This window comes from Macaca fascicularis, chromosome 5, assembly GCF_037993035.2.
Source record: "Macaca fascicularis isolate 582-1 chromosome 5, T2T-MFA8v1.1".
NCBI classification, from domain to species: Eukaryota; Metazoa; Chordata; class Mammalia; order Primates; family Cercopithecidae; genus Macaca; species Macaca fascicularis.
The window spans coordinates 55,209,013-55,235,348 of record NC_088379.1 but is presented as its reverse complement, the minus strand read 5'-3'; the positions used below and the strand labels follow the sequence as shown (position 1 = coordinate 55,235,348).

The following is a 26,336-nucleotide window of genomic DNA, read 5'->3' as shown; positions in this document are numbered from 1 at the left end:
AATACTGATGTTGAGATATATGTATTTCTTTCCCCGGGGATGCTAAGCTAGGGCAAGAGATCCCAGAGCTACCAGCTGCCATCTTCATCACCCTGCATGGAGGAGGTAGAGCAGGTCCAGCCACAGAAGGAGAAAATGGCAGAGACAGAGGAGCAAAAGGAGAAGGAAGAGGAAGAGGAAAAGAGGGAGAATGGGGAGGAAGGAAAGAGGAAAAAGAAGGCAAAGAGCGGAAGGGGTAGGAAGAAGAAAAGAAGTGTAATCTAACCTCCACAGAGCTATGATTGAAGCCAACTGATTCCTGAACTTCCTAGATACCTGACTCAACCAATTTCCTTCTCCATTCAAGTTAGTTTTAAGAATTCTGCAATGGAAACAGGAGGAACTAACAAAGTAGCTGGTGTTCATTCATTCATTCAGCAAATATTTATTGCATGCCTACTGTATTCCAGGCACTAAATAGGCATAGAGTCGTGATGCGCAACATACAGTCCTTGCCCTCATTGTGCTTACAGCCCGGTTAGGGAAAAAAATATCACACACACACACTCAATTGGAATATATGTATATATATTCAATTTTTTATGTTATCAGGAAAAGAGTAGAGTACTGTGAAATAGCATTAGAAGAGAATTAGGAAGCTATGTTTACAGTATCACTAGAATAATCACATTTTAAAAAACGGAATGCATGCATGGTGGTTTGGGAGTCCAGGTCTAACAATCTGAGAGATGAGGTAGCATGGGAGAAATAGAGAAAACGTCCTTCATGGTTAGGAGACCAGGATCCTCATCCTAGCTCCATGAAAAACTGCAGAGGCTTTCCTCATCAGCAAAGAGGTAATGCCTGTCTTTCATTATTTCTCCAGGGTTATAATGAAAATCAAATGATCAATATACACCTGATTCACATTTGAAAAGAAGAGTACAGTATATGTTACTGTGGTAGGATACCAGGGTACATGTGGTAGGAAGACTAACAGGACAACTGGGTGTACCCAGTTCAGAAGCCTGGGCACGTCCCACAGTCAGGGACGAACTGAAGAGGAAGGCTGATGGCACACTAATGGTGGATGAGAGAACTGCTTTGCATATACAAAGGACATACAACACACTCCTTATTTACTTATTTATTTTATCCTTTGGCGTGTTAATGAGTACATTTTATATGAGACGACAGCTCTCAGTGATGTTTAAGACAATAATTTTTAAAAACCACTTAAGGTATTTTTACTTTTTATTTCCCACATGGCTTTTGTGCCTTCTTTACAAGACATTTTAGGTCATTTTTAAACCAAAAAACAAAGACGACACCCTCATTTCTCTAACTTTTGGAAATCCAATTATAAAAATAATACACTAATATTGTGAGATATTCAAATAGCATAGAAGGCTATATAGCCAAAAGTCCCTCTCACGGTCACCCCTACTCTCCTTGCCCAGAGACAACTAATCTTAACAGTTTTCTCAATTCTTGTACAAATTTATCTGCATAGTGAAACTGAGTCTTGAAAACTGAGTAGTAGTAGCCATTCAGCCACTCACAAAGGGAAGGGTTTATTAAATTATATTAGAAGGTATTAATTGGCATGCCAGTGAATGGGCACAGCAACTGGATATTTAATGGCCAGCTCCAAACGGAAAGCCTTGGCTGTGCAGCACCCATCTGTGGGTGCTATGGTTTGAATCTGCGTCTTTGCCCAAATTTCATGTTGAACTGTAATTCCCATTGTTGAAGATGGAGCCTGGTAGGAGGTGATTGGATCACGGAGCTGGTTTCTCATGGTTTGACACCATCCCCCTTGGTGCTGTTGTGGACATAGTGAGTTCTCATGAGATCAGGCTGTTTCAAAGTGTGTAGCACGTCTCCCGCTTCCTGCTGCTCCTGGAGTGAAGTGCTGGTTCCCCCTTCACCTTCCACCATGATGGTAGTTTTCCTGAGGCCTGAGCAGATGCCGCCATGCTTCCTATACAGCCTGTGGAACGTGGGCCAATTAAACCTCTTTTCTTTATAAATCACCCAGTGTCAAAAAATAAATAAATTACCCAGTGTCAGGTATTTCTTATAACAGTGCGAGGATGGACAAATACAATGGCCAAGCTTACCCTGAGGACAGTTAGGATGGTGTTTTTTGGTTTATAGCTGGGCCCAAGGTCAAATAGCTGGTACCCTTTCAAAACCCACAAATCTTCCTCACTTACAATCTTGTGTTTGTTCTTTGTTCCGTTGTTATAATCATTTTGCTTCCATCTCTGTATCACAACTGGGTATTGAGGATGTTCATTTGGCAGGTAGAGGCCCTAACCAAAAGGTCCTAAATAATAGCTTCATGGATATCTTATTATTAAACAATGAAACTGCTCCAATGAGAAAGGCTGCATTATAAAACCATATGGCTTTAGACCTACTCACTGCCGCCCAAGGGGGAACCTATGCTATCATAAAAACTGAGTGTCTATCATCCAGATAACATTACTAAATTAATGGTTGATATAAAAACCCAACTAACCTTTCAGATCCAACACTCTGATCAGCTAAGCAGCTGGTTTGGATCATGGGGAATTTGGTGGCAGAAATTGGTACTTGTTCTTGGAAACATAATCATTTGTTCGGTTTTGTCCTGTTTTTGTCTTTATTGCTGCTGTGGCATTTGTTCACAATGAAGTCAATGCAGAGCTGAAAACACTGAAATAACGGTTGGTCACAGAATTGCATTAACTGCAGCCACGTAGCCTGACTCAGGTCACAGAGTCACTTCCTTCATGTTGCATTAAATTTGACCAGGCCGGGTACAGTGGCTCACACCTGTAATCCCAGCACTTTGGGAGTCCGAGGAGGGCGGATCACGAGGTCAGGAGCTTGAGACCAGCCTGGTCAACATGGTGAAACTCCATCTCTCTAAAAATACAAAAAGTAGGCGTGGTAGTGCGCACCTGTACTCCCAGCTACTTGGGAGGTTGAGGCAGAAGAATTGCTTAAACCCAGGAGGCAGAGGTTGCAGTGAGCTGAGATAGCGCCACTGCACTCCAGCCTGGGCGACAGAGCAAGACTCTGTCTCAAAAAAAATTGGCCAGTATCCCATCAGCTTTATAGCTTGACTTATTTCCCCTGCTGTGGGACTCGACACTGTAGGAATGAGGCTTCCTAGTAATGCAGAACTAAACTCCTGAATATGAAAGGAGCCCAGAACCTGTTGAGTACATCTACTATGCTTTACTCAAAATATCTTAATGAAAATGGAGAAATGTGAACTTAAATAATTCAAATTTAAAGCTGTTAGAATTTTCAAGTATTCCAGCCTTGAGAGGAATGTGGCTATGTGGCCTGAGTCACTTGATGTGCAGCTGCAACTTCTGCCTTTTTTTTTCCCCTATAAATCATTAAGAAGACTAGATGGCACCAGAGATAAGACCCCCCACCCCCAAGATCACTACCTCTCCTCATAGGATGAAGCAAATGTAGCATTTTGTAACCAATCAAATCCCTGCAATGTATGCACTTGGCTTGTGTGGAAAATGTTGTAATTCTGCTAGAATTTCTGTCTCTGCTTATGTAAGTGAAACATTAACTTTTCCTCTTTGAAACACTGACCCCATTTGTTTGGAGTAAGTGTTTCCTGGTGGCAAGCTTTGTGCTTGAATAAGCTCTATACTTAATCATATGTTCTGAATCTCATTACGTAAAGTTGACAGGTTGTTTCTACAAGTAGAGGAACAACATGAGCACGCACTGTCATGATGATTGATTTCTAGTCCACAAGTATACAGTCTTCAAATTAAGTATAATTTGGCCTGAAATCACATTGTCCATTAGCAAAATATTCCATTGTATTCATTTGAGGAGCTCTCTCTCCTCCATGGGTCAAAATAAGCATCCCAGGATTATGCTCATCCCCAAAAATAGGATAGAGGTGTGAGTTTGCTTAATTGGCTACTTGCTGCTCCCTGACACAGGTCCCGGTCCTCTTCCATGTGGACTGTGTGCCCTGGGTAGGCTCAGCTGTCCTCTCTACTGATCACAGGCTGACTGTGCCTCCATCTGCAGCAGCACGCCATAGAATTATCTTCCACTGGTCTCATAGCTTCAGCCTTAAACTGGAAAGAACCTTTCCTTACTTACCTCACTATCTGGAAGATCCCACAATGCTGGCCTTTTCTGAAGAAAGATGCTCATCTTTTTTTTTAAATTCCTTCATAGTTCTCCTTTTTATAAAAGGGAAGGCAAAGAGGCATTAAACAGCGTGACTCACTGGGAAAACTAGTACTTCAGCCAGACAGAAGGGTTCACTGGAGGATGGGAAGTTCAGAAGAATATGGCTGGGGGGATGAACACCTCATTAGAAGGGTTTGTAGGGTATTAGAATAATTTTGTATTTATCTAGGCATTGAGGAGACCAGGGTGATTGAAGGCTTTACACAGAACAGTAGCAAAATTACATTTTCATTTGAAAAGGAAACTCTGATGCTGGTATGGAGAGTGGTTGGAGGGAAGCAAGGCTGGAAACAGTGATACCAGTTAGGAGACCATGGCAGTAGTTCAAGAAACAGATGTTGTGAGCCTAGTGCCTTAATCCTCTCCTGAATCAGAGAGTCTCCTTTCCACTGGCCTATGACTAGGACCATAGGCCAATCTCCTACTATAAAAGACAAAAAGCCCTGGTACAAACATTTCTAGGCTTGCTTGCAGCTTGAGTTAAGCCTTAATAAGATGATATTGCAATTCATTCTGGCAGTGTTGGCAGAGGCAACAGCAGCAATGATGCTCTATGGGCCTGACTCAGGGCCAGCAGTGACGGCAGCCCAAGGTAAGTATATCCAGGGGCTGCTGGTGGCAGCAGCAGTGTCTTTGATGCAGTGGTTCAACATGTTGTATTTGACTCTGGTTCTGGTTACCTGAACTTCCTTTGCTCTTGCCCATTTTCTGAGCTCGAGTCTTCAGATCTCTAATTTATTTTCATCGGACCTTTAAAATAATCCTCTGAGGAAGTAAGACAGGTGTTATTATTTTCATTAAGATGAGGGAAATGAAACTACAAGGTTAGGTTACTTGCTTAAGAGCAAAAGCTAGTAAGTGGAACACACAGGTTTGGATCCAACCAAATCTTTGTGATGGGCTCAGTACTCTTTACACTCCCTACTTGCTTACCAAACTTGGTAGCTCCTAATTCCTGGCATATATAGCAAAATGAAGGGAAGGGCTAGAAGCTATTGCTTACACTTTGCACAGGCTCTAAAGTTATGTAGAAGTCTTATTAAAATTAAGTTATTTAAAACAATATATAATGGGCTAAAATGCAAGATCTAGGTATAATTAGTAATTTAAATAAATTTTACCTTTGTAGGAGGTGAGCATCTAGATTCTCCAGGAATACAAAATCATTAATCTTTGTAATGTGTACCTTGGTAAAAACATATGAGAAGTCCTGAAATGAAACATTAGCCAATCCTTAGGCTAGTGTTGCAATTAGCTAAATATCCCCATTTAATTTAGTAAACCCCATATTTAACCCCACATATCTGATTTATGAGTTTGTATGTAATAGCCTCATCCATTTATGTTCTTGAAGCCTGGAAGTCCAGAACATCTTAACAATTGTGCAACAAAATTTGACTAAAGATTGGTAGAGCTATGAATACTAATGCTGCTACAAATATATAAAATACTCTGTTAAATACCTTACTGAAAAAGGGATTAAATGTAAGATGTCTTTTCCATATCTGCATGTTATGCTGAAATGACTATTTTGTCATCTGGAGAGAATTATATGCAATGATTTCACAGTGAGGAAACAAACTCATGATTCAATGAAAGGGTAAGGTAGATGTGAATCATAATCACTTTAAATTATAGTTATTAAAATTCTATAAATTTAAAACACTTCAGTTTTATAAAGCTTGGGCAATGAGTCCATTCCAAGCAGCATTGACCAAATAGTATTATTTTCAGGATGTTCTAAGTATACCAGGTTACATCTGACCATAAAATGTTTCTCTATTACATGTGCCCATTTTTTGTTCTACTGTTCATTCAGGAACTATGCTGACTCTCGAGGCAAAGATAAATACCACAGGCTGGGCATGGTGGCTCACACCTGTAATCCTAGCACTTTGGGAGGCTGAGGTAAGAGGATTGCTTGAGGCCAGGAGTTTGAGGCCAGCCTAGGCAATATAGTGAGACCCTTGTCAATACAAAACATTGTTTTAAAATTAACCAGGTGTGGTGGTGTGTGCCTGTAGTCTCAGCTACTCAGGAGGGACGCTGAGGAGGGAGGATCCCTTGAGCGCAGGAGGTCGAGGCTATAGTGAACCATGCACTCCAGCCTAGGTGACAGAGTGAGACTTTGTCTCTAAAAATGTTAATAATAATAATAATAATAAAATACCACAGTGATGTGTAAATAAGGAATTATGTTGTGATAGATAACAATAGAAGTACGTACAAGGCACAAGGAAGGATCAAAAAATAAACCCGGCCTATAGTCTTCACTGAGGTGTTGATTCTTTCTTAAACGGCATCTTGAAGGATAAATATGAGGATAACAGTGGACATGTAGGAAGGGTGAGCAGGGGATAATAGTTTAGACAGAAGGAGCTGCACATGTAAAGATATGGAGGCATGAAATAGCTTAAGTTAAAAGAATTGCAAGTATTTTTGTGTTTATAGAACCTAACGTTGAAAAGTTATGGTGGGAGATGAAGCTAGGCAAACAGGGGACAGATAATGAAGGATCTTCAATAATCCTATAAGTCCCATTGGTATATAATCCTATAAGTCCTTTGGGTATATACCCAAAGGAAAATAAATGATTCTACTGAAATAAGACACCTGCACTTGTTATGTTCATTGCAGTGCTAGTCACAGTAGCAAATACATAAAACCAACCCAAGTACCCATGAACAATGAATCAGATACAGAAAATGTGGTATATCTACACCATGGAGTATTATACCATAGAAAAGAACACAGTCATGTTCTTTGCAGCAACATGGATGCAAAAATTCTAAGCAAATTAACTCAGGAACAGAAAACCAAATACTGTATATTCTCACTTACAAATGAGAGCTAAACATTGGGTACACAAGGACACAAAGAAGGGAAAATAAACACTGGGGATTCCAAAAGTGGGGAGGAATGGGGAGAGACAAGGGTTGAAAAACTATCTATCCATTACTACATTCACTACTTGGGCACTAGGATCATTAGATGCCCAAATCTCAGAATCACGCAATATACCCATATAAGAAATCTGCACACGTACCCCCAAGTCTAAAATAAAAAAGAAAGAAAAAGGCCAGGCACGGTGGCTCACGCCTGTAATCCCAGCACGTTGGGAGGCCAAGGCGGGTGGATCACAAGGTCAGGAGTTCAAGACCAGCCTGACCAACATGGTGAAACCCCCATCTCTACTAAAAATACAAAAATTAGCTGGGCATAGTGGCGGGCGCCTGTAGTCCCAGCCACTCAGTAGGGTGAGGTAGGAGAATCACTTGAACCCGGGAGGTAGAGGTTGCAGTGAACCGAGATCACACCACTGCACTCCAGGCTAGGTGACAGAGCGAGACTCCGTCTCAAAAAAAAAGAAAGAAAGAAAGAAAGAAAATAATCATACTATATGGGCATGATTTAATGGACATGAAAAAGATAGCAAAGAATTTTAGACAAAAGCATATAGCAAGAGAGTATTTACCCGTTGGAAAAATGACTCTGAAGGTAGTGTGGAGAAAAATTTGGAAGAGAAAACATACAGAGTATAGGTGAGAATTAACAAAGACATGTAAATAGAAATGAAAAGATGAGAAAATAGGTGAGAAATATCTAGGTAATGGAACCACAGAAATTAAAATAAATTGGACGTGAAGGGTAATGTGAGGACGTAGACAACTGGGTGATCATCAAGCCAAAAACCAAAATAGGAAATACAGAAAGAATGCATTTAGTGGAAATATTAAATATAAGCTCAGTTTCAACAAGATGTCTTTTGAATTGTCAGTGAATTAGGCGGGTAGAGCTATAGTACAGGCAATGGTGTACGTAGAAGAGGCCAGGGCTGGCTATACTAATTGAAGTCATTGATTACACAGTGGTAATGAGAACTATGAGAGTGAATGAGATGGCCCAATAGGAAAAGGAAATGCTGAAGAAGTACTACATGTACGTATGGAGTTTCATTGGTAGCTATCACAATTTTGTTGAAATAATTATTGGCGTGTTTTCTCATTCATGCCTAGGAAGGTGCATCATGATGTGGTAGAAGGAATGATGGACTGGAAGCAGGAGATGGCCTGCAATCCTGGTCTCTTGGAAGTCCTTGCATGTTGTTGGGCAAGTCATTTAACCATTCTCTTCCTCGGTTACTTTACCTGTGAAATGAGATTGGATTAAATGAGTTCTAACACTCTGTGATTCTTCAACCAATTCTTCAAATCTCATGATTTTCATTTCTCCCTAATCGGCTCTGATGAAGCTGCCAGTGAAACCTGAAATAACTGGGATATCGGCATTGAGAGAGAAATGTGGCCTAGGAAGAGTCACACACCTTATAATTTTCCCCTAAATAATGGAAACCTGACTTTGAAAATAATGTTGCTGTAATTGGGGAGCAGTTATTATAGCCTCTTATGAAAATGTAGGGCTTTTTATTGAAAAGGAATGATAGTTGGTCACCAATATTTGGGTTTTGACTGAATGGCCTTTTGTCTCCAAATTTTTGGAAAATAAGATTGACCCATTTAAAAGCCACCTACTTACAGCTTCAGTGCAGTAGAAATTATGTAATAGATCTGATCATATTTGTCCCTTCTGGCCAATTATGACTGCCTACAAGTAATACAGGAATGGAAAACATTTTTGGTAATTATATTGCATTAAAATTGTGTGTCATTATGAGAGTAGGCAGTTCAGATAATTGTGCAGGAAGATGTTACAGATAGATGCTGAGCTGGCCCCAAACTCAATACACGAAAAGGTTTTCCTTTGGGTTCCTGGTGAAGTACAGTGAGCTGTGAGCACCAAGGAATCAGACTAGTTTCAACTGACAAAGCAAACATCTGTGAAAGATACACACTAGCTGTGTTGTAGTAAATTAATGGAACAGTTTTTGTGAAATTATGTCATAGTTTTGATTGAGCTCCAGTCCAGCAGTGCCCTTACACTTAGCCTCTGACAGAATTATTCTGTGACTGTCAGTAAGAATATCTTATTGTAAGAAGCCCTGAGCGCACTGTGGCTTACAGCAATCAGGGCACCAAAAACTTCAGAACATAGAGTTTTGCAGTGCGAAGATAAACCTGGACCAAAAGGAGTAGGATTTGTTAAACCTAATCAGAGTTTGCAAAAATATTTAAAAATCAAGAGAAAAATAAAAGGACAGACAGTTAATAAGCAGATATTAAGACATATGAAATGACAACAATTAAAAGATAGAATGGAAAGACTACAAAAGTCATAAAAACAGTATAATATCTAGGAATAAACATAACAAGAAATGTACAAGACCTACAGGAAAAAAAACTTTAAAATGTTACTATAAGATGTGAAAGAAGATTTTGGACAAATGAAAGGCTCTATCTTGGAAAGAGATCCAATACATTATTAAGTGAAATAAGGGACAGAACAGTATGTAAAGTATCCTACTTTTCATATAAAAACAAGGAGAAAGGAAGAATCTACATTTCTATTTACTCGTGTATAAAGGAACTCTGGGAAAATATATAAGAAATTACCTATGAGGGGTGTGGGAAATTAGTAGATAAGAGATCAAAATGGGAGATTGAATTTGCACACTGATTATCCAGAGCACTTCCTTGTTTGATTTTACAGCTATAGCAATCCATGATATGGTTGTGCTATAATTTAATTCAGACTTCTGTTGATCATATTTAGGTTGTTTCCAGTCATTTGCTAGTATAACCAATCCTGCAGTTAATCATGTAAAGTTTACTTCTTCAGAAAATTGAATTTTAAACATAAGTAAAACTTTCAGTAACAACAACAACAACAAATCCAGAGATAAAAAGCAAATACTTTCAAATGAAAGCTCTCACTTAAGTATAGACAGTAAAGGTGAAAATACGAATGATATTGCCCAGATGCTGGGGCTCACACCTACAATCCCAACACTTTGGGAAGCCGAGGCTGGAGAATCACTTGAACCCAGGAGTTTGAGACCAGCCTGGGCAACATAGTGAGACTCCATCTGTTAAAAAAAAAAATAATAAAATGTAAGTTAATTAATTAATTAAAATATAAATAATATAAACAGTGGAAGTCTTAGACATGGCCAAGTCCAAGGCCAGGCATGGTGGCTCAAACCTGTAATCCCAGCACTTTGGGAGGCCAAGGTGGGCGGATCATTTGACGTAAGGAGTTCAAGACTACCCTGGCCAATATGGCAAAACCCAATCTCTACTAAAAACACAAAAATTAGCCAGGTGTGGTGACTTGTGCCTGTAGTCCCAGGTACTTGGGAGGCTGAGGCAGGAGAACTGCTTTAACCTAGGAGGCGGAGGTTGCAGTAAGCTGAGATCACACCATCGCACTCCAACCTGGGCAACAGAGCAAGACTCTATCAAAAATTAAAAAAAAAATACGTGGTCAAGTCCAGGATGAATAGCTGACATTCTCACTCTCCTTCCCATCCCCACACCATAATCCAAATGCATGCTTCTGGGGCTTCAGCTGTCTTACTTAAGTTTAAGTATGAAGAAGCATTCAGACCAGATGCAGTAGCTCATGTCTGTAATCCCAGCACTTTCCGGGCCCAACACAAAAGGATCTGAGGTTGGAGAGTCACTTGAGGCCAGGAATTGGAGACCAGCCTGAGCAACATAGTAAGACCTTGTCTCCAAAAAACCTTTTTTTTTTTTTTTTTCCAATTAGCTGGGTGTGGTAGCATATGCCTGTAGTCTTAGTTACTCGGGAACCTAATGGGAGAGAATCGCTTGAGCCCAGGAGTTTGAGGCTACGGTGAGCTATGATTGTGCCACTGCACTCCAGCCTGGGTGATAGAGCAAGACCCTTTTTCTTAAGAAAAAGAAGTAGCAGCAGCATCTGTATATCACCCATGCTCCATGCATTGGAAAGCATTCTGTGTAGATGTAGAATCATGCCAAATGATTTTATCCATGCAAGTAGGTACAGGTATAGGGATCAAAAGTTGTCCTAGTTAATCGATTATCATTAGTCTCCCACAGTGTTTCCTGCCACAGATGTTACTTTTCTAGACTGGCAGGTGTGGCAAGGTAATTCATTAAAACATGAATTTGTGTTGGTTCTCTCTATAGTTTTAACCTCCTCAATTTTGGGGAGATAAGTCAGCTTTTGTCTCCTTGTCTCAGAGGTAATTTGTAGCTGAGCAGAAAGTAGGAGCTTCCTGAAGAAAGGCACTCCATTTGATTTGTAAAAACCTCAACTCATAGAAGAGATGGCAATAAATGATCTGAATGAAGGAGAGTGCCTTTGAAAGTGGCAAGATGGGAAAAGCGTTAATTTATCCAGTCGGGGCAGTCTATAGAGTTTTAGAGAAGCAGGGACCCACTTCTGGTCTCTAGGCAAGGTCTCCGAGAGAATGGCTGCATGACTTTGGAGCCCTAAGTGCCAGGATCCCAACCCTGGTCACTTTCATTTCCAGTGAGAGGCCCAAGGTCAGTTTGCAACTGGATTTCTAGGAACCATTCAACAATAAGTATATCTGCAACAACCTCCATGGACTGGAGAATAGAGTTGTTTACTCTTTAAATCAGCTAGAAATGTTTTTAACTGCAAATAATTAAAAAAAATTGTAAAACCAACATACAGTGGCTTAAACAAAGATTCTCTCACAACAGAACTCTGGAGGAAAGTGACTCTGGGAACGAGTCAGTGGCTTGGTGATGTTGGGACCACCAAGTCTGCAATTCTCCCGACCTGTTCTTCACAATTGTAAGATGGCTGCTGCGATTTCAGGCATCGTGTCCATGTTAATGTCAGGAGGAAGAGAGGAAGAGGGAGCACTGGGATGTTGCGTTCATTTTGTCAGGAAAAGCAAAGACTTTCCAGACAGCCCCGAAACCTGCTTACCTCTCATTGGCCGGCACCATCACTTGACCACTTGTCCACTCCTAGCTGCAAGGAAAGTGGCAAAGTAGAAGGTATTTGAGAACGTCTGCTGGGTTAGCCAAAACAATAGTGGCTTCTACACCCAGTATTCTGGGCACTGCTTAAGTATCCTTGATTCCTATGTGACCAGAGGGAGAGCAAACCTCAATAATGAAAGAGATTCAATTTCCATCACCCGGTGAGACACCATGAGATTAGAATAAATTTTTAAAGAAAACAAATTGAAAAAAAAATATGCCTTTTTGAAACAACAAAATCAGAAAAGATGAAAGGTGATATTTCCAGCGTATCAGTTTGTGGTGGTAAATTGATTACCTTATACACAGGCCTTGGTGACTTTCTTCTCCTTACCTAATGAGTCATCTTTAAGTAAAGTAAAGAAGCAAGAGCAGCAACAGATGCTTCCTAACAAGAAGTTACCAAATCTGTTCACCACAAACCTGAGAATTCAGCTGTGGACATTTGGACACTGGCAATTGACATGAAACTCAGCTTATGAGGCACATTTGGCTAAAGGTCAAGGTGACTTAAAGTTCATCATAGGACCTCTACAATTTGCAAAGCAGGTGGCTGGATAGGGACTCCTTCCAAGTCTCATTTGATTGGATAAGGCCTATGTTTTAAGTATCAGAAGTGAGTCTTTCTCTGTTAAATGAAGTCAGTTCCACTAAAACCCTAATCTTGTTTGGCAGGCACTCCATATTTCTTAATTTTTTTTTCCATGCTGTATATTCTTTTAGACTTGATTTTCACTTTTCTTTTCCTTTTTTCCTGTAAGTTTATCTTTGTTGTGAAACAAAGTGCCCTGGTTAGAAGGACAGGTTTGTGGGCTGCTGGTGATGGGACAACAGCAGTCCTTCCAAGTCTTCTTCCTCCCATCGCTCTGTTAGCTCTCTGTTTTTAATTAGCATTACACCAGTTAATTCTGTTGTCTCTTAACCCTGGTTCTGTACCCCCTTCCTCTTTTCTTTTCTTTACTCCGCTCCTGTTTTCTCTTGAACTGCTTTTCCAAGAAATGTCTTGTCTCTTCATCGGTTGACTGTCTTCTCTTTCCAGAGGGACCATAAAGGTGCCGGCCTAAGGAACCCATAGAACGTGGGAACAGACAAACAAGCTGCTGCCTATTACAGAGATAGATAATTAAGTTCAGACCATTACATGCAATTCATCAGCTTGTCTTTTTCAGACTTTATATAAGAAGTCATTTCCCAATGGTCACCACTTGCCAGCTGCAACTTTGATGCATATTACAAAGTTAGATTAGATTGATGGGGGCCCTTTGAACTCTTCCCAGGGAATTATCTTTATAATGCTACGGTTTTCTCTATAGCATGATCATATTGTTAATATTGGTCATAAGGTCATATGGTTAGTATTGGTGGCTCACGGCTGTAATACCAGCACTTTGGGAGGCCAAGGTGGGAGGATCACTTGAGCCCAGGTGTTCAAAACCAGTCCTGGAAACATAGCAAGACCATATCGCTACAAAAAAATATTAAATGAATAAATAAAAAGATTAGCTGGGCATGGTGGCACATGTCTGTAGTCCTCACTACTTGGGAAACTAAGGTGGGAGGATTCCTTGAGCTTGGGAGATTGAGGCTGCAGTAAGCTGTGGTTCTGCCACGGTACTCCAGCCTGTGTGACAGAGTGAGGCCCTGTCTCAAAAAAAAAAAAAAAGAAAAGAAAAGAAAAAAAAAAAAGTACCTGTAAGGTCTTTGGGATTTCTAAGATGAAAGGTGTCACATAGTTGAATGAATTCACTTAGAGAGATAGAAGGCAACTACAGGGAATATTACGTACATCATGGAGCTGAAAGCACTAAGGCCTGTGGAGTTATTCTCAGTGACACGTAGTTGAAAGCAGTGGTCCACATGTTTTGAACATGGTTTCTCCCAGGTGAAAAGGATGAGTAATTTGTTCTTCTTCATGTGTGTGTATGTAAGTCTTACACACAGCAGATTTGCCACAAAACAAATGAAGATTACACTTTGGGTCCGTCTCTCACATGAGCCCCTTCCAAAGTTCTGTCTGCTAATTTTACATTTTGTAATTTCTTACTTTTTTTTTTTTTAAAGAAGGCTCCTCCAATTGCATAAGCTTCAAGCCTCACAAAATTTGGATCCATACCTGAGCCAACATATAATATAATTTTCCATTTCTAACTTCTAGTTGTACCTAGTGTTTTGTTAGAAATGATCAAGTACATGAGTGGTGTCTTTTTCAAAAATTTGCTTTATTTGCTTCTCTAGCTTCATCCTTAGTTATGCAGTTAAATCTAACCATTTGGAGGTATTTTCATATAACCTCCATTGAGGACAATTTGGCTATAGCTTTTAAAATTATATATATATTTGTACAATTGTAAGCTGCCATATCTATAAAACTATTTAATAGACAAAAGTTGAAAACACTCCAAGAGCTCATCAATAAAAGATTAAATTAATTATGATACATCCATATGAACACTGAGCAGCTGTAAAAAAATTGAGAAAGTAATTTATGTGCTGATGTGGGAAGACTTCCAAGACATGTTGTTAAGTATAGAATGGTGTATACAATATGCTATATAGTATGGTAAAATGTTTAGGGATTCGCATTTATATTTATAAATTGTTTGTATTTACATAAAGTAATTCTGAAAGGATACAAAGAAACTAACAAAAGAGATTACCTATGGTAGTGTGGGGCTTGGAGATTGGATGGGTGAGAAACAGTAGTGGAAATGCAATATTGTACAGTTTTAGGCATTATACATATATAAAAACATGGGAGTGTATTACCTACTCAAAAAGTGAAATTAACAAAGATACAAGAAACTGTTTGGAGGTTCCTTCCCATTTCATTGTATCTATATTCTTTCAGCCCTCAAAGTCATTATAAACGTCATTATAATAACTTCATCAAGCTTCCCCTATAATGAGAATCTTACCATTCTCCTAACTCCAGTAGCACTGTAATCCACCTCTGTTAGGACACACCACTCTTCATCATGTGTGATTATTGTTTGCAGATATCATCTTCAAGGCTGTTCTCTATTTACCACCTGCCATTTTTGTTCTCACCTCTACATGACCTTCACATTTTATTTCTCTCAGTTTTTTTGGACAAGCTACATTCCCCCACAGAGAAGACTTCTCTGACCCCTTTCACTTGGTTAGATTACCTTGCTATTCTTTTCTATCTTTCTACATTCCTTTTCAAAATACTTATCTCACTTGTTATTACCTATAATGTCTGTCTTCTTCATTCAAGAGTCTAGACAAAAAGCTCCACGCCAGCCTCGGCTGTGTTTGTATTGTTTACGCCTGTGTTCCTAGTGCTTCATAAAATACCTAGCAAGGGTTAATAAGTACTTGTTGACTGGAAGGGAATGACTTCCTTCCCTTACTAGGGAGTGATTTCTTTACAGGCAAGATATGTCAACCTTCTATAGCCCACATAAAATAAAGGACAATATCGCCTATTGGATAAAAGACAAAAGTTTACATATGAGTTATGCCATTTACCATACCAGTTCTGGGATCTTAACTTTTTAGCCTCTCTGGGCTTCAGGGCTCTCATCTGCATTAAGTTTTTAATTCATTCTGTCATTCAATAAATACGTATGGAATGCTTAGCATGTGCCACTAGTCTAGCAACTGTGAATACAGAAGTATGCAAGGCAGAATAGTACTTGCTATCTGAAGCACACAGTCTAATTGGGGTGGGGAAAGAGTTGGTGGGGAGGGTCACAGTAAACACATAAGCCAAACAAACACAAATTACAGGTAGTGATAAAGGTCATGGCAGAGCAACTGAAGGTGATTAATTCAGAAAGGCCAGGAAGGGACTCTCTGAAGCGATCGTATCTGAACTGAGTTTTTGAGTAAACTAAATGAGATAGTGTCTGTGAATGTCTTAGAATCATGTCTGGCATGCAATAAATGTCATAAATGATAAGTATTCTATTTATAAAAACTTGTCAAAAAATGAACCAAAAATACAAGCAGATTGTCTTTCACATATAAAATGCTATAGTTGCAACATTTATATGTATTTGTATAGTGAGAAAGCATATTACATGTATATTATATTTTATTTGAGTAAGTTATTTTTTAACTGAAGGGATCTCCTATTTTGGTTCTGAAATAGTTAATGTTCCTTTTAAGTAGTCTCATTTATACCTTGAGAGTGATTTAATTACCCACAGCATCTGTTTAACATTGTACTCACAGAGAAATCGCAGAAACGTATGCAACATTGGTTGTTCATAAGTAGATTCAATGTTCTCTAAGGTCTCAAGAACCTCTGAGTTCTTACATGTTTGTTACATCTGAGCTAATGAAGAAATAGCCAGGGGTAAGGAACTGAGAAAGAGACTATGGATGTCTCAACACAAAAACATTCCAGGATTGTAAAAAATATCTGACAAGTCACATCTTCCCAGTGTGGTAGTAAAATAACTGGAGTGTATTGGATGGCATAAGCAACTGAAGAGGGTTAAGAATGGCCTCTGTGGCTGGGCACAGTGGTTCACGCCTGTAATCTCAACACATTGGGAGGCTTAGGTGGGAGAATCACTTGAACCCAGGAGTCTGAGACCATCTTGGGCAACATAAAAAGACCCCCACTTCTACAAAAACATTAGCAGAGCCTGGTGGTGCACGTTTGTGGTCCCAGCTACTAAGGAGGCTGAGGTGGGAGGATTGCTTGAGCCTAGGAGGTTGAGGCTGCAGTAAGCCAAGATCACACGACTGCACTCAAGCCTGGGTGATGGAGCAATACCCACTCAAAAAAAGAAAGAAGAAAGGAAGGAAGGAAAGAAGGAAGGAAGGAAGGAAGGAAGGAAGGAAGGAAGGAAGGAGGAGTAAGGAAGGAAGGAAGGAGGAGTAAGGAAGGAAGGAAGGAAGGAGGAAGGAAGGAAGGAAGGAAAGAAGGAAGGAGGAAAAAGGAAGGAAGGAAGGAAGGAAGAAGGAAGGAAGGAAAGAAGGAAGGAGGAAGAAAGGAAGGAAGGAAGGAAGAAGGAAGGAAGGAAAGAAGGAAGGAGGAAGAAAGGAAGGAAGGAAGGAAGAAGGAAGGAAGGAGGAAGGAAGGAAGGAAGGAGGAAGGAAGGAAGGAAGGAAAAAAGTCTCTGTGCCAGGCATTTCTCATTTAGTCCCTAAAAAACAAAAAACGTAGGCAGTAGGTGGCTGCCTCAAGTTGGATTCTTCAGAAGATGAACCTTAGAAGCAGGAGAGACAAGTTGGGGATAAAAGTCCCTTTTCCAAGTAAAGTCTCTGTGTGGGCTGGGGGATTCTAGGGTAATGTGTAAATTACACATTGAAGTTTGTCCTTGTTTGAGGTTAGGGAATTAGGCTTTCAAACTTCTGCACCAGTCACTCACTGGCTATGACCCCAAGCAGCTCCAGCAGCCCAAGGGCAGTTCCCCAAAGATGGCCACAGATATGGGCTGGGCGAGCAAATGACAGAGGGGCTTCCTGCACAGAAACGATAAAGGAGGCCCAGGGAATCAGGGCAGAGCGCTACCCGTGCTCTACAGCATTCATATCCCCAATTTACATAGGAGAAAATCTGACACTCAGGGAGGTCAAGTACTTCATTAAAGGTAACTATTTAAGGGACAGAGCTTTGATACAAACCCAGACAGGTTGACTCCACAGTTCATGCTCACTCTTCTCTATCAAATGTACCTCCCTTTCCTGACCATCAGTTATATATTCAGGAACATATTCTTTATTTATATAAATAGACATTATTACCTAGCTTCCTGAGGCAGAAGATTCTATTAGGAATTGTAGTGAAACATTATATTTGGGGATCGCTAGAAAAGCACTGCCTAAAATCAATGTAATGCAAGCTACTTGTGTAATTTAAAATTTACTAGTGCTATCAATAAAAAGGAAAATAAATAAGAGAAATTAAATTCAATAATATATATTATTTTACCCAACATATCCAAAATATTATTTCAACATATAATCAATCAATGTTTTAAAATGTAAAATTTTTTTATACAATGTATTTTTGTGTCCTTTATACTTGTAGCATGTCTCAATTTGGTTGTGAAATATTTATCAAAAATATTGCCAGGTGTGGTGGCTCACAGCTGTAATCCCAGCACTTTGGGAGGTAGGCAGATTACTTGAGATCAGGAGATGGAGAACAGCCTGGCCAACATAAAACCTCATCTGTATTAAAAATACAAAAATTAGCCAAGCATGGTGGCACATTCCTTTAATTCCAGCTACTTGGGAGGCTGAGGCAGGAGAATTACTTGCACCACGGAGGCAGTGGTAGCAGCGAGCAGAGATCATACCACTGCACTCCAGCCTGGGCAACCGAGCGAGAGTCCATCTCAAAAAAAAAACTTGATGTGAATTTAGATTTCATACGATTTACAGCTGAAAAAGTAGATTCACACAGCCAAGTTAGTCCAAGCACACTTAAAACTTTCTATAACTGCATCAAGTATCATTTTTAAAATTTAAAAATATTAAAATTAAATATTAAAAAATTAGTTCCTCAGTCGCACTGGTCATATTTCAAATGCTCAATAGTTTTACAAGGCCGGTGGCTACCACATTGAAAAGTATAGAAAATTTTTCCTATGAAAAGCTGCGAGGATGTGATTCAGTATACCATCAAGAATCAAACCAGTCAACCAATAGGTAAATATTGAATGTCTCTCACCTATTGCATGTAGTAGATATAGTGGCAGCTAAAACACCCTTGGCCAGGACCAGTTAGCTATAAGGACTTTGCAATTGGAGTTACATGGAAAGAATTGGCCATGCTCCAGGTGCAGTGGCTCACGCCTGTAATCTCAGCACTTTGGGAGGCCGAGGCGGGTGGATCATCTGAGGTCAGGAGTTTGAGACTGGCCTGACCAACATGGTGAAAACCCGTCTGTACTTAAAAAAATATAGAAATTAGCCAGGCATGGTGGTGGGCACATGTAGTCCCAGCTACTCTGGAGGCTGAGGCAGGAAAATCGCTTGAAGCAGGGAGGTGAAGTCTGCAGTGAGCTGAGATCATGCCATTGCACCCCAACCTGGGGGACAAGAGTGAGATTCCATCTCAAAAAAAAAAAAAAAAAAAAAAAAAAAATTGGCCATGTTCATAGCTTTGGATCAGAGCTACTCAGGAAGAAGGTAAAATTGGCTTTTATTTGATCTTTGGTAAACAGCCAATTTGCAATACTTGATTTTCATCTCAGTAATACATCCTGGAGGCCTAGTTACCTGGTGCATTTTGTAATCTGTTAAGAAGCTCTGCAGCAAACCCAAGAGCACTGATAAGTGGCCACTTTAACCCCATAACCTTTTCTGTACACGATGGATAGTACTGGAAGCCCAGCAAGGTGTTAGAATATGAAAGCACTAGAAAAAATCTGTCATCTCTCTAAACGTACATGTAGGTTTATGCTCAAAAGAAATGAGTACGTTTCCAAAAGGCAAGTTCAGAATGTTCGTGATAGAACTATTGTTAGCCAAAAACTAGACATTATTCCAACAGAAATCGAGAGTAGAATTCTTTAATAAACAGTGGGATTTTCTGGACTATTCATGCTGTGAAATACCATTCAGTGGTGAGAATGAAATACCTACTGCTATATCCAGTAATATGGATGAATCTCACAAACATTATAATGAGTAAAAAAAGTCAAATACAAAAAACAACGTGTAGAATTCTATTTGTACACAGTTTAAAAACAGGGAAAGTGAATGTTTTATTTTAGGAGTCAGGAGAGTCATTATCCCTGGCAGAGAATGGGGGGTAATGATTAGAAAGCGGCATAGCAAGGGCTCCCAAGGTATTGGTAATGCTCTGTTTTGTAATCTGAATGCCAGTTATACAGATGTTCACTTAATGGAAATAGTTACTGTCCACATACTTTTCTGTATGTGTCATACTTTTAAAAAATATGTTTAAGCACTGAATTCATTCATCCATTCATTCATTCATGTATTAATTCTCCTGAAGACAAACAGAGTTCTCTATTCTAGAACTCTAAAGGTAAGCTAGGCATGTAAGAAAGTCAAAGTCATCATTCTATGCTGTGATTCCACCTTCTGAAAATTCAAACTTCCTTCTTGGAGGCAGAGGAAGGAAAACCAAGCAGATCACAGAGCTGGAGACTGCATGAGAATAGGAGGTGGTAAAAAAAGAACTTTTGTGCTTATTGAGGTTCCTTTGCCTAGCCTGTCCTCCCCTCACCTCTGCCTAATGAAATACTAACCTCCTTCAAGTTCCATTCATGACGACTTTTTCTCAAACAAAAATTACCTTGCCTTCTTCTAAATTTTGAGGACATTTGTCTGTGCTACTCATAGTTTATTTCCATGCATTATAATAATTTCTAGAAAGCAGTGCAATGTTGTGTTCAAAAGCTTGGGCTGCAGAGTTCAAGCAGGGTTCAAGACCTTCTTTCATCACTTGCTGTGTGACCTGGAGCAAATTGCTTAATCACTATGCATTTGTTTCCTCAGTTGTAAAATGAAGATGATAATAGCTGGACCTATCTAATAAGCTGTTATAGAGATGAAAAGAGATAATGGATGTACAGCTGCTGGAAATCAGTAAAATCTCAGGAAATGTTTCCTATTATTATTATGTACTATCTACTCTAGCATATAATAGCTTCCTGAAGAATATGGAACATGACTCAGAGAATTTACAGTGAATAAACTCATTACAGACATCTCACGTTGGCTTGCCTTACATGTAGTCATGTTCTTTTTTTCTCATCCACTAGCTTAAACTCCTCCAGAACAGGAGCTACAACTTATTCATTGTAATATTCCTCACACAGCATAACACTGGGTTTTAGGCTACATAATGGGTTATAATCTCATTTAATTAATGAGTTGAATCCACTGAGGAAGGCTTGCCCTTTCTCGTTTGGCATTGCTCAAAGCAAACCAAAGATAACTTCTATAAACTCCACCTGTGAATTCTCTTACCTCTAGGGTGACCAGCCATTCTAGTTCATGAAGGGCTGTGCTAGTTTTGGCACTGAAAGTCCCATGATTCCGGAAACCTCTCAGTCCTAGACAAACCAGACCTGTTGATCTCCCTACCTGCCTCTGTGTCCATATGCTCAGGCTAGCTTGTTTGTTTGTTTATTTGTTTGTTTGTTTGAGATGGAGTTTTGCTCTTGTTGTCCAGGCTGCAGTGCAATGGCGCAATCTCGGCTCACTGCAACCTCCGCCTCCCAGGTTCAAGTGATTCTCCTGCCTCAGCCTCCTGAGTAGCTGGGATTACAGGCACCTGCCAACACGCCTAGCTAATTTTTGTATTTTTAGTAGAGACAGGGTTTCACCATGTTGGCCAGACTGGTCTTGAACTCCTGACCTCAGGCGATCCACGCACCTCTGCCTCCCAAAGTGTTTGGATTCCAGGCGTGAGCCACCGCACCCGGCCGCTTGTTGTTTTTATTGATGAATCATCCTTCCTCCTATCTAAAGCCAAGTCTTCATTCTGGTTGGCATTTTCTCTACTTACTCAAGTACCAGGCTCTTGAAATTCTCCTCCCTCTTTCCTGCACATCAATATTTTTCCTTCTACTGAACCACTTCATTAGCATACAAACATGCTATAATTTTTCCTACTAAAAAATGCTTTAAGAGGCCTGGTATGTTGGCTCACACCTGTAATCCCAGCACTTTGGGAGACTGAGGTGGGCAGATCTCTTGAGCTCACGAGTTTGAGACCAGCCTAGGCAATAAAGTGAGACCCTGTCTCAACAACAACAACAAAAATAGCCAGGCATGGTGGCTCATGCCTATAGTCCCAGCTACTCAGAAGGCTGAGGTGGGAGGATGGCTTCAGCCTGGGAGGCAGGACTTGCAGTGAGCTGAGATCACGCCACTGTACTCTAGACTGAGCTATAGAGCCTCACCAAAAAATAAATAAACAAATAAAAAATAAAAAGCCTTAAAAATTAAAAACATCTGACTTTGTTTCCTGAGAAACCTGACAAAAACAAGAAATGGGGAAAAGATTCCCTATTTAATAAATGGTGCTGGGAAAATTGGCTAGCCATAAGTAGAAAGCTGAAACTGGATCCTTTCCTTACTCCTTATACGAAAATTAATTCAAGATGGATTAGAGACTTAAATGTCAGACCTAAAACCATAAAAACTCTAGAAGAAAACCTAGGTAATACCATTCAGGACATAGGCATGGGCAAGGACTTCATGTTTAAAACACCAAAAGCAACGGCAACAAAAGCCAAAATTGACAAATGGGATCTCATTAAACTAAAGAGCTTCTGCACAGCAAAAGACACTACCATCAGAGTGAACAGGCAACCTACAGAATGGGAGAAAATTTTTGCAATCTACTCATCAGACAAAGGGCTAATATCCAGAACCTACAAAGAACTCAAACAAATTTGCAAGAAAAAAACAAACAACCCCATCAAAAAGTGGGCAAAGGATATGAACAGATACTTCTCAAAAGAAGACATTTATACAGCCAACAGACACATGAAAAAATGCTCATCATCACTGGCCATCAGAGAAATGCAAATCAAAACCACAATGAGATACCATCTCACACAGGTTAGAATGGCAATCATTAAAAAATCAGGAAACAACAGGTGCCAGAGAGGATGTGGAGAAATAGGAACACTTTTACACTGTTGGTGAGACTGTAAAGTAGTTCAATTATTGTGGAAAACAGTGTGGCAATTCCTCAGGGATCTAGAACTAGAAATACCAATTGACATAGCCATCCCATTACTGGGTATTTACCCAAAGGATTATAAGTCTTACTACTATAAAGACACATGCACATGTATGTATATTGCAGCACTATCCACAATAGTAAGGACTTGGAATCCACCCAAATGCCCATCAGTGACAGACTGGATGAAGAAAATGTGGCACATATACACCATGGAATACTATGCAGCCATAAAAAAGGATGAGTTTGTGTCCTTTGTAGGGACATGGATGCAGCTGGAAACCATCATTCTCAGCAAACTATCACAAGAACAGAAAACCAAACACCGCATGTTCTCACTCATAGGTGGGAACTGAACAATGAGATCACTTGGACACAGGAAGTGGAACATCACACATCAGGGCCTACTGTGGGGAGCGGGGAGGAGGCAGGGATAGCATTAGGAGATATACCTAATGTAAATGACGACTTAATGGGTGCAGCACACCAACATGGCACAAGTATACATATGTAACAAACCTGCACGTTATGCACACGTACCCTAGAACTTAAAGTATAATTTTAAAAAAATTAAAAACATCTGAACTTGTTTCCAGACACAGGTAAAAAATAATAATAATAATAAATTGAAAACAACAACAAAATGTCCCAAGCCTACATCTCCTTCAAGCTACCACCCCAATTCTTGGCTCTCCTTTATAACAAAACTCCTTAAATGAATTGTCTCTACACGGTCTCCACTTCCAATTCCCCTTTTCTCATTATTTGTTGAACTACTTCAATCAGGTTTTTATTCTCAACTCCCCACAGAAATAGATCTTGTCACAATTTGCCAATGATCTGGAATTTTCCTAGACTATGGAATTACGAGAAATAAACTTCCATTGTAATAAACCATTGTATTTTGTTGTTATTGTTTGAATCACAGAAGTCAATCTTAGCTTAAGTAGTAGAACTAAGAACAACCATATTTATGTATCTTTAATGTATATGCCTCCCTCCACTTCACACTTGTATTGCCAACTGTCTACTGCGCAACCAATGGAATGTGCAGTACGTATCTCACACTTAACATGTAAATACTAAACTTGTCATTTCCTCCCCTGAGTAGCCTTCTCTATCAGAAAACATTTCACGCTTCTTCCTGCTCGGAGCTGAAGCCATGGGGTCATCCCTGATACCTCTCTTGTTCCCATATGCCACAGCCAATCCACCAGGAAAGGCAATTATCATCTCTCACCAGATTACTGCTATAGCATTCTGACTGGTCTTGCTGCTTCCTCCCTGGCCCTGCCATATCCTATTCCCAACACAGAAACCACAACAATCCTCTAAGAATACAGGTCAGAGTAAGTCACTGTTCTGCACAAAACTTCCACCAGGCTTCTCATCTCATTCAGAGTCAAATCCAGAGCCCTTACCTTGACCTACACAGCCAGATGCTTTGTTCTGTTACCTGTCTGATCCCATCTCTGGCTTCCTCCCTCCTCCTTCACTCCCCCAGACAAGCTGGTCCCCTTGGTCTTCCTTAAACATCACAGCCACTCCCCACTCAGCGAACTCCACACTCAGGACCAAGCACCAGCTGTTCCTCCTGCCCAGAAGCTTCTCCCCCAGAGAGCGATATGACTCACTTCTACACATTCTCAGTCTCTCCTCAAATTTTAAACTTTTTGTTTTTCATTTTAAATCATTCTTGTGTTGATCTAAGAAATACCTTCCATGCAATAGATACTATATTGGAAACTTCAAGATGAACATGAAATGGCCTCTGCCCTCAATAAACTGCTAAATTCGACTAGAGAACTGGCTTTCCAGGAAGGTTTCCTAGAAGAAGCAAGCGTGGAACTGAAGCTTGAAGGAAAAAAAAGAGTTAACTGGGAGTGGGAAGGGAGGGGTGGCAAGGCAAGTACCTCTTAGGGAGAGAGCAATTGAGTATATGTGTGGATATGACAGAGTATGACATATTAGGAGGCTGCAAGATTAGCCTTATCTGTCCCCAGAACCTGGTCATGTGCTATGACATGTGCACCAGAGATAACTCACTGAACCTCAGGGGATGGGAGGGAGAGGAAAGAATCACCCTAGAGGCAAGTCTGACGTCAGACTACCTCTAGAGTGGTGCAAGAGAGGAAGCCAACAGAAGCACACAGATACGGAAACTGCTGGAAACTGCAGAGCACTGCTAGTGACAAGCAGGGACGCTCAGATAAACAATTAGGATGAGAAGCCCGTTAGGAAGAAGGAAAGACGGCTCAACATATGAGCAGAATTCAAGAACATGAATTCCTTGGAGATGCAAGGTTCAGAGACAATAATATTCTGTTACACTGACAGCCCTCGATGAACGATTTTTTCTGGTATTCATGCCCTTGCCAAGCCTCTCCCTGGAATCTGATCTGAACCTGTGACTTACCCGGTGGTTCTCAACCAGGGGAGATTTTGTTCTCCAGGGGACATTTGGCAATGTTTAGAAACACTTTTATTTGCCCCAAATGGGGAATGTGGAGAAAGGATGCTACTAGCATTCCTGCTCTACTAGTGGGTAGCAGCCAGGGATGCTACTAAACATTCTACAATGCACAGGACAATCCCCCACAACAACAACAAAATTATCTTGACAAAAATGTCAATAGTGTCAAAGTTGAAAAGTCAAAAGAATGCAGCCTAAGCTTTAAGACCTTATGCCCTTAAAAGGACTAAGCTTTAAAAAGCCTAGAAGCTTCCACTTTTGCACTTCTGAAAGGAGGATAGCCAGACTTTTTACATGGCAGCTCAGGGTTGCATGGAGACACCACATGAGAGGCCACGTGGAAAGGGAGCAGTCTGAAGGCTGAGTACGTGCAGGAGTGCTGAGAACACAGCCAACGGAAAGAACCACGGTGCCAGATGTACCATTCCAGGCAAGCTCTTCCAGCCTGTCTCAAACCATTTGAGCCATCTTTGCTGAGGTGACAGACGTGAGCCAAGAAGCTATCATGGATGTTTCAGCATGCACAGTCATCACAGAGAGCAGGGACAAGTTGTCGCTGCTGAGCCCTGCCCAAATGGAAGAATCATGAGCAATTAAATAAGATATTGATTGAAGTCAAGATGTTTTGGAATAGTTGGTTACACAGCAATAGATAAATGAAACAATAGTCAACATAATAGGCATGTTTCTAAGAACATTCTAACGACATCCTTATGAAATAAGATCTGTTATTACCAATGCCACTTTAACTATGAGAAAGCTAGTACATGAGTACAGAGAAGTTAAGTACCCACACGGGCCAGCACTACTAGGAACAGAGTTTGGCTTTGATCCCAGATAGCGTGACACCAGAGACTGTATCTTAACCATCGTGCCACAGATCCTGTCTAGTCATTCATTCATTCAAAAGTATATATGGAGAGCCTACCATGTGCCAGACACTATTCCATGCATATGGGATAGAGCAGGGACCAAAACAGACAAAAATTCCTGGTCTCACAAAATTTGAGTTCTAGTGAATGTAACCACCCCAGGGGTTTATTTTGCCTGCTGCTCAGATAGAGCTAATTTATCACGACAGGGAGACTGCAATAGAGAA

General features: G+C 40.2%; 2 long non-coding RNA genes across 4 annotated transcripts in view; one reads left to right on the top strand and one right to left on the bottom strand.

Moving 5' to 3' along the window:
- Positions 1 to 15,576, top strand: part of LOC102119237 (uncharacterized) — a 34,568-nt gene extending 18,992 nt beyond the window's left edge. For 2 of the 3 annotated variants that reach the window (XR_012434847.1, XR_010586842.1), the window contains 2 exons: positions 4,730 to 4,801; positions 11,823 to 15,576. This is a non-coding gene — a long non-coding RNA (uncharacterized lncRNA). The remainder of the gene's footprint in view (positions 1 to 4,729; positions 4,802 to 11,822) is intronic. The other variant, XR_012434846.1, reaches the window with a different exon arrangement.
- On the bottom strand, positions 1,152 to 24,238 carry LOC123573579 (uncharacterized). Its single transcript, XR_006698211.3, has 3 exons — positions 24,186 to 24,238; positions 12,055 to 12,099; positions 1,152 to 1,972 (listed from the first exon to the last, which is right to left on the bottom strand). It is a non-coding gene; the product is annotated as an uncharacterized lncRNA (long non-coding RNA).
- Positions 24,239 to 26,336: the final 2,098 nt, after the last annotated feature.